Consider the following 20,499-nt stretch of genomic DNA (forward strand, 5'->3'; position numbering starts at 1 on the left):
TCCCCCAACATCGCTTGACAACCGATGCTGGTGTGTTTACGTCCCCCGTAACTTAGCGGTTCGGCAAAACAGACAGTTAGAATAAGTACTAGGCTTACAAAGGATAAATCCTGGGGTCGATTTCTTCGACTAAAGGTGGTGCTCCAGCATGGCCGCAGTCAAATGACTGAAACAAGTAAAAGAGTAAAAGAGTAGTAGTATGAGTAGTAGTACTATTAATAGTTGTAGTAGTAGGAGTATTGCATTGCCAAATTTGGTAGACGGAGAGCGACAGTCACAAATATAGGTCAGCAACATTACCATATTGACATGGAGAGTATCTGACCTAAATACAATGCCATTATGGTAACGCTGCTGACCTGTGCTTGTGACTGTTCCTCTCGCAAATTTGGCAATGTATGTTATGTGTGTGTGCGTGAAGTCATACGGTGTAGATCTTATCTTGTACTTCCAATTGTTGTTTACATTTGCTACGGTTGTAGACTGTTTGTTAAGTGTCATCTGACAGTTGTTTTAACACATCGAACGATTGTCTAAAGGCATTCTATGATAGTTATCATTTTCAGATATGCTTCATGTCTGGATCTTCTATTTAGAATCTTTGACCCTTGAGTCTGTAGTTCTTCAACTCTCATGATTTACATCACGATCACAAGCACTTGCGCTGCACTTTCTCTTTAGTTACATGTTTATAATTTTGATATCCATTCGTTTACCAAACTTTCGAGTATGCGAAAATATTTCTTAGTTTTACATCATTATATTCTGTGACTGCATTCAATTCGTTTCTTTTTTTTTTTTTCTGTAGACCCTACAGAAAAAAAATATTATAGAATTATTCAAGAGTTATAAGCAAAAATAATAATGGTAATATTAAGCCAATCAGAACATATTACAAAAAAAAAACATGAAAATATTGTGACATTTCTGATGTTTGCAACTTTTATAAAGATTTATACATTCTATGAGAGAGGAAAAAAAAAGTGCAAAAGAAATTATTATAATGGTGAAAATCTTTGTAATAATAATAATAATAATATTAGTTAATGAAACGATGAATACTAGAAGCAATACCATTTTTCATTATTCTTACTGATGTGTTGTCATTGTTGCTGTTGTTGTTACTGTTGTTGTTGTTGTTGGTGGTGGTGGTGGTGGTGGTGGTGGTGGTGGTGGAGGTGGTGGTGGTGGTGGTGGGGATTTGTTATTATATTTTCTATTATTATTATTATTGTCATTATTCTTGTGATGTACATTTTTTTTTTTTTCCTTGAGAAAGTACATTTTTGTTCACCAGTGTATTTTCATAAGATTTATTATCTGCTTTACTAGAAATGCTACAGAATTTATTACAAAAAGCAGGAATTAAACTGCGGTGTTTTTATTTTCTTCTTTTACACATACAAAAGTTCGAACTCAAGGTAAAGATGACTTCGTATAATGCATATTGGTTTACAGATTGTGATTTGATGCCATGTCGCCATGTTGGCAGTAAATAAAATATCACATGAATAAATAGAATAGATTGGTAAATAAATAAATTTACAGTTATATATGAGCTGGGAGAGCAATGTTATATAAAAAAAAAATCTTGGTGCAGTAACATTCAGACAGTTTGTATATAAATTCTTCGTATCGCATTTGATTATATATATATGTGTGTGTGTGTGTGTGTGTGTGTGTGTGCGCGCGTGTGTATGAATGTATATATATACGTAAACAGATATATAATAAGAATGTATGTATGTATGTATATATATATATATATATATATATACATGTACATATATATATATATATATATATATATATATATATATACATATACACATATACATATATATATATATATATATATATATATATATATATATATATACATATATATATATATATATATATATATATATATATATATATATATATATATATATATATATATATATATATAATTGCACGCATAAATATGTATGACTACATCTATACATCAATTCGCACTAATAAATCAGTTTTACTTTCTTTTCATTTCTATTCCGACAACAGAGAGCACGATGATGATGATGATAATAGTAATAATAATAATAATAATAATAATAATAATAATAATAATAATAATAATAATAATAACAAAAAACAACAACAACAACAATAGCAACAAAAATAACAGCATTATTTGCACTTAGAAAAGTAATCACAGTGAAAGATAAATTTTCTCGCGCACACGCGAAAGATATGGAAATATTCACACACACCAGCGCACAAATATTAAAATACACGCATATTAGAATACATATTACACCTTTCTACAGAAGGATTCCTATAAGCTTCCATATTGTATGTTGTCTATTCTTTTCTTAGAGAGAATGCAGCATAAATAAACTGTTGAGTAAGCGAACTCAGCCTCTCCGTAACTCCAAATAGATACGTTGTAGAATAGTTCGCCGTCATTTTTCCCCCACCAGGCATCACTGTGAAGCAGGATCGACTTTCCAGGTTTTAACAATGTTTCTGATATTGATATATTTCAGGTAATGTGTTTAATGAAGCCTAATGCCTTCACGAGGTACTGAAGTGTAGAAATCTGTGATATAAAATTGATTGAATATGCAGGCTGTTTTGTTCACGATGCCGCCGACCAGTTGATTACAGTAGAGCTACAATCCCATTTGATCATTCTCATATCAATTTTACTTACATCGAGAAACGCTTAATCACAATGCCTGTCTTGTTCTTAGAGTATTTAGGAATAGAAAGGAATTTCGGATCTGGTCCTTAAGTCTGGTATTAGGAAGGCGCTTCGTGAGACATCCTTCTATCTTCGGGAGTGTAGCTAACACCTTCGTTTCTGTATTTCTATCATTGTATATTGAAATATGTTTTTTGTATGTTTGTAGGAAGATGTTTGTAAGTAGTCTTTTGTGTGTGATCTCTTTATTTGATATACGATCTTTCTTTCGTCGACGAGAAATTGTAAACTAGGGTATTATTTAGTCTGCCACGTGATGTGCCACGTGACAGTTTAAAGATTTTTATTGAATCAACTCCAAAATTGTCAAGATCCTTTATCTAGGGAGGAGATTTCTTTGACTTAAAACCGAATTTGTCTGCAAATAAGCTGAAGGTCGGATTTTCGAAATGTACTCTTTGTAGTACATGTATTGTAGCACACTTTCCATTTCTTCAAAAAGGCAGAATGTTAAAGAAATCTTCTTTGATGGTATTTGGATAGTTTTCATCGTGTCTAGATGCAGCTGTGTCACCACCTTCAACTGTTTATCGCTGTTTTCGACTAGAGTCTTATGAGCGGATAAATAAATGGAAGTATTACTCAACACATTCATTTGGAGTTATGTTTAATAATAGTTTGACTCAACTCTACATTACATAAAATTTCGTGGAGGCAAGTGACGTCCACATCATCAGATGTTTGGAGTCAGAGTAGCAAAAATTTAAAAGAAATTCGAAATAGCAGACAGTTAAAAGTAGGCCAGCTTCGGTTTGTCAGTTAAGGTCACGTGGATTTTTAACTGTGTAGAGACGTCAGATTTTTCCACCTAGAAGAGCATACAGGAACTTAATATTTAATCGTCCTTATTTAAAGTTTGACATTTCAGCAGCGATCCAATATACGTGTCTGTCTGTCTGTGTGTCTGTGTATGGGTGTGTACTAATTCTTTGGTGGGGTCGACTTCGACTTTTTTTATCCAAAAGGATTTTTAACCCAATATATAGTGCTTACATTTTATGTATGTATGTTTGTATATAAGTATGAATGTATGTATGTATGTATGTATGTATGTATGTATGTATGTATGTATGTATGTATGCGTGTATATAAGTATATATGGGTGGGACTGTTGGCGACGGTAATCTTGGTAACTCTGACGATTCTGTAGAAATTAACTGATGCTTCGAAAACCGTAGTTGAATTAAAGGTGTCTGTATTGTTATCAATATCTACATGTCTTACTTTTGTTGCTCTCCTTCTCGTCTGAAACGTCTAGGGAAGCCAAAGAGATTACATACGAATGTTATATCACTTGAATGTCTTGGCTAGAGATCACACAGAGATCGCCTGACCAAACAAGAATGGATTTTGAAACACGAAACATGAAATATAAATATAAATGAGGGAGATTAACGGTTTCAGAAGAGATGTACGTTAAACGACTGGAGATAAAAAGAAAACTGACAAAATAATTCTTCTCATTTTAATCAAAATCAATAGACTCTAATTGAAATTAGCGTGGACATAATCCAAACAAGTGATCCGTTAAGTGGTCGCTTTGCCGAATTGTAAAAGAATATGAATTTATCTTGTATGGCAAGATAAGCTCTCAAATAAAGTACACCTGGCCTAATAAATGTTCTACGTACACAAATAAAGTACGGTGATGGATGGAATGTGTTTAATTATAGATATGCTCGACCGGGGTTGATTTAGGCCTAGTTGCAAGAGAAAACTACAAACGTAGTTTATTTACATTATTTACATTATTTACATTCGACGGATATTTGTCCTCATCTTGTTTCTTGTTAACACAACATTTCGGCTGATATACCCTCCAGTCTTCTTTAGGTGTCTTGGAGAAATTTCAAACCTGGGTTCTCATTCCTAAGGTATTTTTCGATGTTATTATTATTATTATTATTATTATTATTATTATTATTATTATTATTATTATTAATGTTTAGGTCAATGCTGGGAATCGAACTCTGAATCTTGGGGTTAGTAGCCCGCTCTCTTATGCCATATTACCACTATGCCATATGCCCACGGGCATATGGCGTAGCAGTGATTTCCACAAGACACCTGAAGAAGGCTGGAGGGCATATCAGCCGAAACGTTGTGTTAACAACAAACAAGGTACATAATTCCTCATCGCTTAAAATCTCTTAAAAACAAACGTATTTATTTACAAACGTAGTTATTTAGCTTACCTATACAATATTTTCCACTACTTATGATTATGATTGTTACCAAAATATTGAACGCTATTGCACATACGTTATTAGCTGGGTCTTACATGAGCCAATGTACAGTTATTCACGATAACCATCGCCTTGTTAGAGATTATAGACTGTACCTGAAAATTTAAGACGGTGGTGTGTGCGGTCGTCTCTGACAAGTTTCGTTTGAAAATATAAGAAGTTAGTCATAGATGCAAAGCTACAAATTTTAAGTGTGAACGAGCAGGGTTAAACAACATCTACGTCTTAATATTGAACATTGGAAATATAACAACGTGGAAGATATAATCAAATCATTTTAAGAATTAATGAAATACTGCCATATAAAGTTATTATATCAATCTTATGTACTGCTACATTAATAATAATCAGGGGAAAAATTATTTGCAGATATTTCGAAAATTTACTCGAAGTATATTGATTTTTGCAGTTGTTTGAAAATTGAAAAAAATATCAACTTAGTGCCATTATTATTAATAATACTATGCTGTTTGATTAGGCTTGTTTTACTTCCCATAACAATTAACTATTAATGCCGCTGGTATAGCATCTCTAATATTCCTCATGCAATTTGCTACTCAATATATTAAGACTACAGACACACACGCACGCACACACACACACACACATATATATGTTGCATAAACTATACATAGTAATGAAAGTATATATCAGAATATTTATTGCATATTTCTAATCTAAGACAGTTACACACACACGCACATAGACACACACACAATTACATACATACATACATACATTCATACATACATAGAGAGCAAGATGTATTGATAGATAGACATGTAGATAGAAACACAGATAGAAAAAGATAGAAATATATTTACATGTATACATCTTTGCGCGCGCACATACACACAAGTGTGTATGTGTGTGTGTGTGCATATGTGTGTGTGTGTGTATGTGTCTGCGTTTGTGTGTGGGTGTTTAATATTTATGCTACCTTTCAAATAGGTTTTCACAATATCAGAAATGATGGAATTTATAGAAATAATCAGATAGGTCTGGCGACAGTGAATGTGGTGGGTGTGTTGGAGACGCTATCGTTGCTTTTCCTCATAATAATGACGCGGCTGTTCTTGTTGTTGTTGTTGTTGTTGTTGACGACGATGACGATGGAAGCAGTTTGAGGAGGGAGAAGGAAGAAGTGGATAACTTTGATCGGATTAATTATTATTGTCAATAGCATGAAGCTTTCCATTAGAAATCACTATCATTATTAATGTCTCCATTATCATCATCATCCTAATTATGACATTAATTACAATTATTATATTGTTACTAATTATCATATTGAGTTTGATTTTGCAATTTCGTGTGTAATAATTGTTTCGATGCTAACGATGATGATGATGATGATGATGATGATGACGACGACGACGACGACGACAACGATGACGGCGTCAGCGGCGGCGGTGGTGTTGAAAGAGGAGCTGGTGACGATGACAACGATAATGAAGGAAATACTATTGTGGAATATGTTATCATTTACCATTGTTTTAGTAACTACCTGTTTGTAGTCTTGGTAATCCTGCAAATGTCTGTTTTCTCTCTTGCTTTGGTTTTTTTTTTTTTTTCGGTTTTGTACGACAGATTTTGTAGTTTTGGAAAAAAGGAAATTTACTAGTTTTTTTTTGCGAACAAACTATTTCCGAGAGTGAAAGGGAGAGAAGATTACTTGCAGAAAGTGTAAGAAAGCGAAAATGTGAAATGCAAAGTTGACCTAGGGTGAACTTGATCATAAAACACCTCGATGAATACCGCATGGAACCCTATGCTTCGCTCTTACCACTCCACCAGTTCGCTAAGTATAAACATAAAGATACTACATAATTAATATGTGGATACAATGACGCTGTTTTCCACCTTTAACTGGCTCTCCGTCGATTACAACGACGAGGGTTCCGGTTGATCCGATCAACGGAACAGCTTGCTCGTGAAATTAACGTGCAAGTGGCTGAGCACTCCACAGACACCCGTACCGTTAACGTAGTTCTTAGGGAGATTCAGTGTGACACAGTGTGACAAGGCTGACCCTTTGAAATACAGGTACAACAGAAACAGGAAGAAAGAGTGAGAGAAAGTTGTGGTGAAAGAGTACAGCAGGGTTCGCCACCAGCCCCTGCCGGAGCCTCGTGGAGCTTTAGGTGTTTTCGGTCAATAAACACTCACAACGCCCGGTCTGGCAATCGAAACTGCGAACCTATGACCGCGAGTCCGCTGCCCTAACCACAGGGACATTGCGCCTCCACAGGTCACAACTACAGACACAAAATAATAATCCTTTTCTAAGATTACAAACTCATTGTTGTCCAAATTCAAGTACTGTACTGGTTTTTAGACTTAAACGAATTTTATTTTCGGACTGGATTTTAGGGATTTTGTGAGTGAGCCCTTTCTAATTTAAGATTTGCTCACTTGCGAAGGTTTCACACGCTCACGCGTACAGATTTCCATGATAGATAGTGCGAGTAGACATACTGGATTTGGTAGTCATGGTGGGTGGCTGGATGATGTTGATATTGATAATGACGATTATAATAAGGAAGAGGAAGGGGAGGAGAACGGTGGAGAAGGTGTTTGTTATTTTTGTCGTAAGAAGAAATTGCTCGTTTTCTTACTTGTCCCAGTAAGAAGAGTGTTGTATGATGGCGGCGGTTTTCAGGCGGATGCTGGTAATGCAAGCGTGATGATGGTAGTGGGAGCAGTGGCGTTTGTCACGTTCGCTGTTACTACTGTAATTGTCAGTGCTTCCTGAAAAATGATTTTCTTTGATGTATTCTAACTCAGCTAATTCCTTGTGATGCTAATTGAAAATATAGGTAAGTCTTCACGACATATATCTACACGCATACACACTATCTTTCTCTCTCTCTCTCTCTCTCTCTCTCTCTCTCTCTCTCTCTCTCTCTCTCTCTCTCGCTCTCTCTCTCTCTCTCTCTCACTTTTTTCTTTCTTTCTTTCTTTCTCTCCCACACACAAACATATTTATATATGCATGAAGTCATATACGTATGCATAAGTATATGTATATATATATATATATATATATATATATATATAAACACGTGTGTGTGCGTGCGTACGTGTGTGTATGTGTGCGTGTGTGTGTGTGTGTGTGTGTGTGTGTGTGTGTGTGTGTGCATGTATCTCTGCGCGAATGCAGTCCTTTGCGTATGTAATTAAATACTTAATTTACCTAGTCGTATTTTCCACAAATGTACTGTGTTTTGATTTTTACGCACACTCACATATATAGGTATACATAGACATATGTGGGTCTGTCCGTCTTTTACGTGCGGGTGTGCATGCGTGCATATGTTTCATGTAAATGTGTTACCGTACACAATGAGAGAAAGACTTCTCGTATATGTGTGAAGAAAATAACGTGTGTGTTAAACTTAAAATCTGTATTGTGTATATAATACAAAACCGCCCATACACAGGAACACACACATATATGTGTGTCTGTGCCCGTTTTATGCAATAGAAGGAGCAATAAATAAAAAGAAGCCATCTATTTATAGTAGTTAATGTAAATACACAATTGAAAGGCAATCTGCTGCGCTTTTCGTTCAGATATAACATCTCTTTTTGACGTACTGCGTTTAAAAATACAATATAAATATCGAAGGGAGAGGACACGATCCTTTATCCATAGCAGTCTACATAACATTAGCTCTCATTTCTTCTTATCTCCGTTTTCAAATGCAGTTTAGTCTTCTGTACAGTTATCTGAAGCATAGAATAAGCTCTGGTGCTTTGGGAGGCTATGGATATACTGAGCAACCTATGTAGCTAATAACGTTGTCGAAAAATCCTTACAAAGCTGAGATTGAGCTGCATTTCACTAATATTAATGGTTATCTAAGTGATTGACAGAGAGAAAGACAAAGTGACATGTACAAAGAGAAAGTTGAATCTCCTCAAATATTCGACCATTAATATTATTTATCGATCATGAAATGACGAAAGATGAAGTTGACCTCCACAGGATTTGAACTCGAATCGCCAGAATGAATAATGCAAAACATTCTAACCGACGATCTAGTAACCTTGCCACCTCACCATTTTCATCGCCAACAGAAAATAATTTCTACCTACAGACATCTTGGTCATTATGTGTGAAACGAGCATCTACTGCATCAATCTGCTCAATATTGATTACATGTTTTTACGAAAAATCTAAAGCATCCAGAAAAGAGTAGAATCGATATAATGTACTTCATTACTCAGCAGGTATTTCACCCGAACAAGGTCAACTTCGTAAAACACGGAGATATGAAAGTAAATAATTTCAAGCATTTGGTCCTATTTTATAAAGATCTTTGTACTTTTGCCAAATTTTGCCACTACAACAGCTACAATAATGATAATATTAAATAACCAGTTGTCACCTAGATTTCCACAATATACTGTTTGTTAATTATCCCATTTACCTAGTTTACTACAGACTTAAAATTGCTGGAAATTACTTTCATGTGTTCTGATCATAGAAGAATAAAACAATCACCAAGAACTAATCTTCTTTTTGCGCTTTATGACGTACATCTATCTCATAAACATAGCTGCAAGTGTGTCTGTCTACCAATCTTTCCTTCTCTCTCGTTGTTTGTAACAGAGAGAATAGTCTCTCAGCATATTAATGCCAATATTCCTAAATAGAAACAATATAACGTTAAAGAGAATAAGCAGCGAAAACTTATTGGGTTTCTAACATCCGATTGATGTCAATATTGATTATATTCACACATAGTTTAACAGAAAACAAGACAATAATTGTGATACAATTTCAGTTACAATATCTGTGTGCGTGTGCGTGTGCGTAAGTGTGTGTATAAGTGTGTGTATGCGCCCGTGTGTGTATAAACACACACACACATACACACACATATACATATATATGTATATATATGTATATGTATATATATATATTTATATATATATATATATATATATATATATATATATATATATGTATATATATATATATATATATATATATATATATATATATATATATATATATATATATATACACATATATATATGTAACGTCCGTAGATGTGTAGATATGCACACTATATACATATGTATATATGCATATATATATATGTGGCTGTATATGGTGGTATTTGATACATACGCTTACACACGTGATATATGTGTCTGTATATGTGTCTGTGTGTGCGTGCATGCTTATATATATATATATATATATATATATATATGTATATATATATATATATATATATATATATATATATATATATATATATACATATATATATATATATATATATATATATATATATATATATATATATATATATATATATATATATATATATATATACATACATATATATCCACATACATATATATACATATATATATATATATATATATATACATATATGTATACATATATATATATATATATACATGCATATATATATATATATATATATATATATATATATATATATATATATATATATACATATATATGCATATATATGCATACACATAACAAATATATATGTATGTGTATGTGTGTGAGAGAGAGAGCGTGTGTTTGTGTGCGCGCGCTCGCGTATGTGAGTGAGAGAGAGAGATAGAAAGAGAGAGATAATTGATTTGTTGTTAAAAAAAGCAGAAACAAAAATTCCGAATATTTCCCAAAAGATTCTCTGCGTTTTCATGTATTGGCTCAATTTCTAATTTTGTTTAGTTATTTGTTTCTGGCAATTGAAATTTATTTACATTGTGGAAAGGCCTTAGTGTAAGTGATTCTTAATTGAAAATAAAATTTCAATTCGTCTACACACTTTAGAAGTGATACTCAGCTCTGGCTTTCCACTGGTATCGATAAACTCTTGATGGATTTGACTCAGGTTCCTGTAGTATTTACCTATCGCCCCTTTATTCGTCATAGCAAAGAACCTTACGAGCAAGTCTGCTACTGACAATAATATGTAAGCTTCCAATCCCATTACCTTCGAAATAAGGTATGAATTAACACAGGAATACTATAGTCTACCCCTAAATAGCTTGTACATCAATTGAATCCATCTATACATCTTAAAATAATTAAGATGTTAATGGACATGTAAACAAGTTTTGAAAAATATTATTTTTTACTGTTTGTGCAATTACGAATTAAGATGTTAGACAGGAAAGATCACATGAGTCATCAGATATCTCAGGAATAACAAGTATCCACTTAGTCTTTCTAGCTGATCTCAAGAGCGTTCTTCAAATATATCTCCATATACAACTTGTCCAATGGAAAACATTGTTAAAACAATAAGTAATCACAAATCAAAAGTCTTCATTCTTGTATATTTATACTCTTGCTACGATCATTGGAATGCGGCTATGCTGGTGCACCAGCTTTAGTAAATCAAATCAACCCAGTATTTATTTTCTTTGAAGTCTGACCCTTGCCATATGTGTCTCTTTCAGCATAATTCAAATACAAAAGTTCTCTTACGTTAGTTCTACAAACCTTAATGGAGTAGATTTTTGTGGAGATGCACATTAGGGACGATTTAAAGGATATTAAGTAGTTGTGTAATAACATTCTAAACAATAATAACTTATCTGTAATTGCTATATGAGGACGAGATGAGCATTTTGCCCAGCGTACTAGCAATTCTGCCAGCTCGCCCTTAGATGGAGGATAAATATTGACATCACTACAATTATACTCAGTATTCTACTAATATGGAAGAGAATATCAAGGGTGCATATGCTCATAGAAGAATATAATCCAAAATTCATTACTTATATACAACATAACGCAAGAATATTCATTTCCCGTTAGAAAAAAAAAAGGAAGGAAAAATGCTAGCATTTTCTTAATCCCTGGCAACACTGTGCCAACCACACGAAATCAGACTGTTCTAAAATCATGGAATCGCGTCTTTATGAAGATGAAGATGAGATACCCTTGAAATATTAAATAGATAAATAGTTTAGAAGCGTTAAGGTTCAGAAATGAAAATAAAGGTTTAATATGGGGATACGAAAAGTCTATAATGAAAAACAAGATAAAACATAAATACTCCCATACCTCAAAGAAATTATAATATTTAGGTTCAATTTTTATTTATTATTACAGGCTTTAAGGCGGCAAGCTCGCAGAATCGTTTGCACACCGGGTGAACTACTGAGTGGTATTTTGTCTGCAGCTACTTTCTGAGTTCAAATTCCGCATGGGTCGATTTTGCCTTTTATCATTTCGAGGTCGATTAAGTAAGTACCAGTTACGGACCGGGGTCGATGTAATGGACTTAAACCCTTCGCCCAAATTTGAGGCCCTGTGCTTCCAGTAGAAAGGATTATTTTTACAGACTTTAAGGCGGTGAGCTGGCAGAATCATTAGCACTCTGGGCAAAATGCTTAGCGACATTTAGTCCAGGCTGACGTTCTGAGTTCAAATTCCTCCGAGGTCAACTTTGTATTTCATCCTTTCGAAATCGATAAAATAAATAAATAAATGCCAGTTTCGCACTGGGGACGATATAAACGACTAAACCCCTCCCTCAATAGTCCAGGCTATGTGCTTACGGTAGAAAGAATTATTTCAAACTTTATTGTGTATATCATTATTAGCCAGTAAATTATAAGTTCAAATCCTATGGAAGGCAACGTTGTATCTCACCCTTTTGAAGTTGGTAAAATGAAGAACTACTTATGTACTGAAGTCAATTGTTTCGAGTAACAACCCCTTTTCAAATTTACTTTATTTTTGCCAAAATCACAAACCGTTATTAATCAGTATGCTTTCTTGTTAATGGCTTAGCATATCATCGTGAAATGTTAACGCAAACCAAATAACACAATAAGCCTGAAGAAGGAATATCTCTGAGCTATATTTTTAATCTGTAGTGAAGTTATAAAAAAGTATTATTATTTCTAGCACTTTCACAGAAGGATGCCTGAGTGGTATAATTTTCTTCCACACCTGAAAAGTACAGTAGAGAAAATTATATTTAGCAGGACATATATCCCAAAATGTATGAGAACACGAACCGTATTTAAATAGTTCATCGAGGATTCATATTTGAACATAATTGCTGCTCTATATTCTCGCAACTCGTAATTAAATCTTAAACTAATGTATGCAGTACTATTATTGGTGAGCTCATATAAGTATGTGTGCGCACAGATGTAGAGAGAGAGAGACAGACAGACAGAGAGAGAGAAAGAGAGTTACATATGTATGTATCTATGTATGTATGTATGTATGTATGTATGTATGTATGTATAAATAATCAAATCGAAACTACAGTGAGGTTATTAATAACATTACAATAGATTTACTGTAAAATGGCAACATTCCATATTTTTTTTTGTAATGGCACCACATATTATTAGATTAAGGTAATTTTCAAGTGACCTAACAGAACGTGAATTAACAATGTCCTCAATTACTCTCGCTAAACTATGAAAATATGATTTTACGTTGCAAAGGACATTCGCCGTCTGTTACACTTAGAAGTTTTTTTCTGTTTCGCTCAAGGGAAGTAACCTAGAAGAATCACACTATATGATACATGCAATGACTCACACATTCACGCACACACATGCTACACGTACATATATATACGCACGTATACGCAGAGACAGATATATATGCACAGTCACATGCGCACACACACTCACAGGTATATATATATATATATATATATATATATATATATATATGAGGGGTTTCTTTCAGCTTGCATCTACCGGATTCACTCACAAGCTCTTGCTAAGTCCAGAGCTATAGTAGAAGACAACCAAGGTACCAAGGTTTGGGATTGAACTTGGGACTACATGGTCTTAAAGTTAACTTTTAGCCACACTGACAAACTTATGCATATATATATATATATATATATATATATATATATATATATATATATATATATATGGTGTTCCGGCATGGCCGCACTCAAATGACTGAAACAATAAAAGAATATGAGTGCGGCCATACTGGAACACCACCTTTAGTCGAGAAAATTGACCCAGGACTCCTTTGTAAGCCTAGTACTTATTCTATCATCCCTTTTGCCGAACCGCTAAGTTACAGGGACATAAACACACTAACATCGGTTGTGAAGCGATGATAGGAAGACGAATATAGACACAGATACATACAAACATATATATATATACGCGCAGACACACACATATGTATATATATATACATACATACATACATACATACATACATACATACATACATACACATATATATATACATATGTATATATACTTATATATACTCACATATATATACATATACATATATACGCATATAAATACATACATACGTACATATATAGTTCATACCTACATACATAACGTACATACATACATATACACTTATAAGTCTGCAGAGATGTGCCCATATATATAGACAAATCCTTATATACACACTTAACATGGGAAAACCTACACAAAGTTGTACAAATATGTTTATATACACACATACATATTTAGACGTAGTTTTATGCATACGTACATCTATGATATGATTATATATAAAAAAAAAAGAATTCCAATAATCATATGGTGTTCCCGCCGATTTTGACATCTGGTTCCTATTATCACTATGATATGCTGAGAAGTTCAAAATCGAGTGTCGTAACCTATAATACTGCGTCAAACGTTAGGATGTTCAACCATTATCATATCTGCTCAACCATCTGCGGACTTTTTCTGCATTAACCAAACACATAATATATTCCTACGGCTGTATCTGTTATTGCATTGACCCGGTTACTTTTGGCTAGTTGTTATATTTACTGTCAATCATTGTGCAATAAAATGGACATAATACATATTTTATCTTGGTAATGTCACTGAACGAATTAGCGTAATGTAATTTAAGCAAAGACATAAGACAATATAATGCAGTACGTTTTAAGCTATGAGCTTTGACTTGACTATCTAGGATAAATATTATTTATGTGTTAATGGAAAGTTCACAATATTGGCTTTTATTTCGAAATTGATTTTTACCACTCACGACATTTGTTTTCGAGCTTATTCTGAAGTCAGAAAGATATTTGTAATGCTTCTATCAACGAAAGCGAGTAATATATTAATATTTTATAAATTTATGTGCTGTGCATTACTGGGATCGAACTATTGTTGCCAGATCTTAATGACTTTGTGATGGGTAAAAATGATTTCCTTGCATGTAATATTCTATGACAAAAATATATCTTGTATCTTACAAACTAGTTGATAATTCCCTGCATTATTCGATCTTTACGTAAACTTTGACTAGTTTACGATTTTAAGATACAGTCTTAAAAGTTTTAGCTTTAGCTTTACAACTCTCAGTGGACGACAGGTAAATATTACATGGGTCAGAAATCTAGGTTTTAATAGGAAATTGAATCGATCCAAACTAATAGCTACGTGAAGTATTTTACTGAAATATTTAAGCGAAACTCTGATATACAAAGCAACTAATTGTCACAATATTCAATGCACTGCTTATAAGTCAGTCATACACTACACTCTTTTTCTCATCCTTTCAAAATGTATATCGTGCAAGTTCCAATTTACCACCGACACTTTGCAACGTACCTGACTGGCTCACATAATGTTTATTGATCCAATCATCTTAGGTGTCTTATGTTTTTCAATCTGAGTTTATGATTCATCAATACATTCGCATAGATTAATCAATTTCTATGTAGTTGAAGTAAGACACTGTCAAGTGATATTAACGTCCCATAATATGATTACACCTGAATAAAATATACAAAAACTCTAATATTTAAAATACAATTCGTTTATGTGAGATAAAACAAATTTCGTAGAGTTACAGACAAGAATATAATTAAGGTACAGTCAATGAATATGGTTTGTCTTCATGCAACCCGATTGTAGAGTATTTACAGATATATATATATATATATATATATATATATATAATACCCAGGGATAGAAGGTTTCTAATGAGACAACGAGAAAAAATCTCAAATCGTCTTAATGGGCTACTAAAGCATAAGAAACGATTCTACCTCAAGCGAACATTCCTCGAAATAGAAAATGAGCTCAAATGCTCCCATGAAGAGGAAAGGGCAGAAAAGGAAGCCAGGGCTGTCAAAAATATTAAGACAAACCCTAATGCCTTCTATAGATATGCAAAACAATCTGCTTTAGTACGGTATAACATAGGGCCACTACTTGAAGACAGTGGCTCACCGACTTCAGACCCTCAGAGTATCTGTTAAATACTGAATTTGAAATATAAGTGTGCTTTTACCAATCCACTGAGATACTTGCAATGAACTCAAAGGAAGCACCTTTCTTTAAAACGTTAGAATGTCATTCGAGGGATGTTTGCTTCTATCTGCAACAGCTTTAGCAATCACATGGAGACTCATTTATGTTTTATTTTTATTTATTTGTATTTAAGTCGTTATTTATTGTATTTGTGAAGACCACAACCACATTTCTCATCTTAATGCGAGTTACCTTCATTTACGTTCCTAATGTAGTCTAAAGAAAGAAACAAAAACTGATAGAATGTCACATACTTCTTGTATGCTGTAAAAAATAAAGAGTATTTTGTATGGATTCAGAAGGAAGCCACAGAATTTACTGCTTCCGTTCTGACATTCGAACATTTGAATATTCCTTCTGCCAGCTGTCATAACTTTGGATGGCAGTTAATGGTAACAATCACCAATTCTTGTCAGATAAGAAGAAATATGTGCTTGTGCGTGCGCGCGAGTAGGGAAAGAGAGGAAGGAATAATATAAATCACATGAAAACAAAATTGGAAGTGCTAATGTGAAACTCAACAACATTCAACATGTATTATTACAAAAGTGTTGTGTCCAGGTGCGAGGATGCAACCGTTTTGACAGCCTCTCTTTAACCGACATTAAATTTAAACACCTCTCTCAGAAAACAATCTTACTTTTTTTTTTTTGCTATCGAGTCAAACATAACAATTACGTTACTCCATTTTATCTACACCCCTCAGTCTGTAGAATCTGACAAAATACTGACAAAGCAATTGCAAAAATAAAAAGCAGAATAGAAAGACTTGTTTGAAAAAATAAAATTTGTTTTACTCAAAAGCTGACTGCCACCTGAATGTCCTCACAGCTTTTAGTGCTGATCAGATTATTGATCTGTAACGCTGAACAAAATCGAATTCTAGCCTTTATTTTTTTTATTTTTATTAAGTTAATAATAAAAATTATTATTATCATTATTATCATTATTATTATTATTATTATTACAGTTCTCCATTTAACAGTTGTTCTTGTCTTGTATTCGTTTATTAGCTTGGTAGTTTTCAGGTTGGCATCCATTTGTTATACACCGTTCCTTATTTATTTTAACATGTCACATTTAAATGCTGAAAACTAAAGCGAAGCCACGCTGCCTGTTGGCAAGCTGCGTCTAGTCTAAAGTGCAAAGAACAACGCTGTTATTGAACTGTGCCGGGTAATGACGTCAGAGAAGGAGTGTATCAAACGAAATCGAATTAATTACAACTGAAACGACGACGAAATGGTATAAACTGGCGTTAAATGTGAACGATGTCTGTGAAAATTTAAACTAAGATCAAAATGGAGACATAAAAATAGTAAAGCTGAAAGTTATAGTTAAAACAAAATGTTAGTAATTTTCCTACTCGTTAGATGTTCCTCTTAATGTGTTAGAGTATTTAACCTCCCTGTGCATAAATAGACCTAAGGAAGGAAAATTGATTCAATAAATTGAAATGTAAGGTGAGATAATCTTTCATAATTAGAAATTCGAACTGCCAGAAGCCAGTATATGTGTGATACGGGTTAAGTCATTATTATTGCAGTTAATCTAATTCTGAACATCGCATAGTTTTGTATATCTAGAACTAAATTGTCAAATGTTTCACATTTTTTTCACGACGATATGATGGGATTTCAACGCAGCGAATTATTGCCACGGTGAGGTAGCGTTTGTCTTCATATTTCCGACAGCATCTGCCAATAGACTACCGGGCAGTAACACAAGTTGTCCCCACTATCTCTCACTTTCTCCCCGCCTCCCTCTCTCTCTCTCTCACTCTCTTTCTGTTTCTTGTATAACAGTTGCCCATGATGGGATGTCGAGATACATTGATCGTCACTGCACTTATTTCTCCCCCCAAAACGACTTGTGTGAGAGGTTAATAATCTTTTCTGGTGAAAACAAAATATATAATACCAGTGGCATGGTTCGAATAAAAACTAACGTACCAGTACACTACGGAACGGAAATAAGGAAGAGAAAGAAGAGTGCTATTTTGAGGGAGATTTAGTTCCAATTTCTTATTGGTCCAAAATCCACATACAGAGTTCTATTCTCGGCTTATTTTGATCTAAGTTTAGATATTTTTAGTCTTCTTTCACACTTTAAGCACGAAAAATATGAATAATGTATATAATAGATCTGTTGTTGATTTGCTAAGTTTTATATGTTATAACATTTATTTACTCACTTCGATAGATTAGAATTCTACCGGTTGATCTCGTAATCTTTCTTCATAAATAAACATGACTTCACGAAAACGTTTACCAATAAATGCGATGAGCATATACACACAGCTGTTCTCATGTAACAACACAGAGAATGATTTTTGAGGAACGGATTAGTCGATACTAACTATTGATCACAGCACCTAACTGATACTTTATTTAATCGACCTGAAAGATTTGAAAGGCATACTTGATTTCTGCTTGAACTGAGCACTGAAATTTCAAGGCCGGAAGAATCGGGGGGTATTTTGTGGCACGCGCAAATGATTCTGCCAAAGACCCGTTCTGAAACAGAAATATAACCATGGTTGCTAATTTAGGCCCAGGTGCAGCAATTTTAAGAGTTGAGGATGAATAGATATTAAATGACCCCAATACTTGACTAGTACTTCACTTTATCGACCATAGAAGGATGAATAGGAAAGCTAACTCTAGTATGAGTGTACGTATACGGTTTGGAAAAACAAGGCAGCTACCGTTGTTGGCAGGATCATCAAGGCCGTAACCAAATGCGAAGGAATTGCATATATTATTTTTCAGGAGTTAGTTCCAGAAGGTGAGAAAAATCAACGAAGATTTTCACTTTGATTTCTTTATGCTTTTAGGAAATGGATTACAAAAGAAGAAACCTTGGACTTGGAGTAAAATAATCTGACTGCTGCAGTATGAAAACGCACCTACTCACTTGCCATTCGCTGTTGCTATCTTTTTGGTACAGTAACAAATTATTTTCTTCCACCAGATTGCTTAGTTGCCAAATTTTGTCACTGCAGACATTTTTTCCGAAGTTAAAATCTAGATTGAAAGGTATCTGATTTCAACGACAGAAGAGATAAAAGAAAGAACATTTTGCTATATCTGCAAAATACGGCGGAAAACGAATTCTAAAATTGGAACCTAAAACATTTGAGTTGTGTATAATCAGAAGTCGGAACATTAATAGTCAATATTGCAATAACTGATGCTATTCTAAGTAAAGCAATAGTTTTTATATGCATTTCTACTTTTAAAAAGCCATTTATATTCATACATGTGTATGTGTGTGTGTGTGTGTGTGTATAGATAGATAGAGAGAAAGAGATAGACAGACAGATAGAAAAAATAGATAGATAGATAGATAGATAGATAGATAGATAGATAGATAGATAGATAGATAGATAGATAGATAGATAGATGTACATATGCATAGAAACACATACACATACATAGAATCTCAGATCTATAGATATGAATGCATATGATGCTTAACAGTTACTCGTAAGTGGGTGTGAGCTGGTACTTCGTGCCATGCTTCCGCTAATCATTTTATGTGCCTGCCTGTAGACATAGATACTCTCTCAGGTTCCCAGCGTTGACTTAGCAGAACATCGACTAGTACTTGTTTTCAATTGAGTAGACTGGAAACGAAATGAAAGGTAGTGCCTGCTTAAATATAAAGAAAAATTTCATTTCTCGCTCCAGAAATCAAATCCACTACTTTATAATCGTTTGCACAACGCTCAAACCAAATGACTTGCGCTTAATCGCGCGCACACCTACACACACCATGCACAAACCATTCAATGCATACACATAATTATATAGATAGGTAAGGTACACGCGTAAGCATATATGCCTAAATATGTATGAGCATAAATATGTATGCGTACTTGTGTGCGGGTATACGCAAGCGGTGAAGCATATATTTAGATACACATACAAGTGAGTATCGCATTGATATATTATGAACTGTACTCCTATGATCAGTGACATTGACAGAACTTCTTTTCATCGCTTGCAGAGATATAGCTTTTATTTTTATTCCTGTCGTAGGGGGTGTATGATATTGTAAAATATCCAAAGCGAATGATTAAAAGGAATGCATTTTGGTATTTCAAGTTCTCAGCACGAAAACAAAGAGCGGGAAAATGGTGATATGGAATAAAAGAATAGAACACTACAAAAGAAAATCATTGCGACTTTCGAGATGAAATCAAGC

General features: G+C 33.8%; 1 long non-coding RNA gene across 2 annotated transcripts in view; it reads left to right on the top strand.

Moving 5' to 3' along the window:
• The window catches only part of LOC149132957 (uncharacterized), a 60,630-nt gene extending 41,116 nt beyond the window's left edge, over positions 1-19,514 (top strand). For both annotated transcript variants that reach the window (XR_016243806.1, XR_016243807.1), the window contains exon 3: positions 19,127-19,514. This is a non-coding gene — a long non-coding RNA (uncharacterized LOC149132957). The remainder of the gene's footprint in view (positions 1-19,126) is intronic.
• The last annotated feature ends 985 nt before the right edge of the window (positions 19,515-20,499 follow it).

Source organism: Octopus bimaculoides, chromosome 12 (assembly GCF_046866305.1).
Source record: "Octopus bimaculoides isolate indiv1 chromosome 12, ASM4686630v1, whole genome shotgun sequence".
NCBI lineage: Eukaryota > Metazoa > Mollusca > Cephalopoda > Octopoda > Octopodidae > Octopus > Octopus bimaculoides.